Here is a 1,764-nt window from a genome sequence, read left to right on the forward strand (position 1 = left end):
AAGGTGGATTCCATTTCCTCGCAAAGGTACTGCGTTTTAGGGAGCATTGTTTATTAAAAATGGCCGAGGTTTTTATTTTGTATCAATTTTTTTCCCCTGCTGCGGACGTCTATGGGTCAGATTTGGTTCATCTTCGATAACATGAAACACGATCCTGTGAAGAGAAGGGGCTATTTTTATCATGCAGCTGGAAGCTGTCATCAATTCGTAACATTTATTTCGGCTTTAGAACGATAGTATAAAATAGCATGAAGTTTCCAGATGACGCCCGTACTGCAGACAGGATTTTTCAAGTATAATAAATCAAATTAATTACCTTTTAGATATATACGATCATACTACCTCTCTATGAAACTGCTATTAAAAAAATGCTCGGTGTGTGCATCTGTGATTGTGCATGTGTTTACATCTGGGGACCCAAACACAGAATTAGCTGTCTGGGGTAGCTGCAGCGAGGGTGCAGGATCAATGTGGCACGCTCAAGTCCGAGTCCTCACACTCTGCTTGTCTAGACCTGGGCACGGTTTTGCTTAGCAAAAAACTGAAAGTTGTGTTCTGGCACGGGGCAGAACTGTAAGATCCTTTAGTACCCTTTTCACTTCCAAAAATCCCGTGAGGAAATATGACCAAAGAGTGAAGAAAAAGTAAGCCCGGGAAAATACTCCCACATCAGCAAGCTTCCCCCCGCCAGGCCATGTGTTTTGTGCTTGATGTTGCCTCTTTGGGGGCCGGGGGGCAGCCGGGACGTTCAGGACTGACCACCTGGGGACGGTTCCTGGAAACCGCGGCTGTGCGTGGGGGCGGTGCGTGTCACTGGGGTGTGTGTGTGTTTGTGTGAGCGCTCTGTGCGTGTCACTGGGGTGTGTGTGTTTGTGTGAGTGCTCTGTGTGTGAGTCCTGTGTGTGAGAGTGCTCTGTGCGTGTCACTGGGGTGTGTGTGTTTGTGTGAGTGCTCTGTGTGTGAGTACCGTGTGTATGAGTGCTCTGTGTGTGAGTGCCGTGTGTGTGAGTGCTCTGTGCGTGTCAGTGGGGCGTGCATGTCAGTGGGGTTGTGTGTGAGTGGGGTGTGTGTGTGCTTGTGTGAGCGCTCTGTGTGCGAGTGCCATGTGTGTGAGCGCCCTGCGAGTCAGTGTGAATGCTCTGTTGAGTGTGAGCACTCTGTAAGTGTGAGTGCTCTGTGAGTGTGAGTGCTCTGTGCATGTCACTGGGGTGTGTGGGTCACTGGGGTGTGTGTGTCACTGGGGGGTGTGTGTGTTTGTGTGAGCGCTCTGTGTGTGAGTGCCGTGTGTGTGAGCGCTCTGCCAGTGAATGTGAGTGCTCTGTGCGTGTCAGTGGGGTGTGTGTGTGTTTGGGTGAGTGCTCTGTGTGTGAGCGCTCTGTGAGTGAGTGTGAGCACTCTGTGAGTGTGAGTACTCCGTGTGCGTCAGTGGGGTGTGTGCGTTAGTGGAGTGTGTGTGTGTTTGGGTGAGAGTGCTCTGTGTGTGAGCGCTCTGTGAGTGTGAGCGGGGTGTGCGTGTGTTTGTGCGAGCACTCTGTGCGTGTGTGAGCTGTGCGTGAATGATGTGGATGCATGTGTGCATCTGCACGCGTGTGATGCGTGTGTGAGTGCTGTGTGAGCGTGTGAGCGCTCCGTACGAGTCCCGTGTGTGCGATGCGAGTGTCTGGCTGTGTCTGTCTGTCTGTCTGTCTGTGTGTATGTCTGTCTGTCTGCGTGCGTGTGTGTGTGAGGGCCCGCCGAGCGCCCCGGCGGCAGCCCCGGCGGCGC

Source organism: Geospiza fortis, unplaced genomic scaffold, assembly GCF_000277835.1.
Source record: "Geospiza fortis unplaced genomic scaffold, GeoFor_1.0 scaffold19, whole genome shotgun sequence".
NCBI lineage: Eukaryota > Metazoa > Chordata > Aves > Passeriformes > Thraupidae > Geospiza > Geospiza fortis.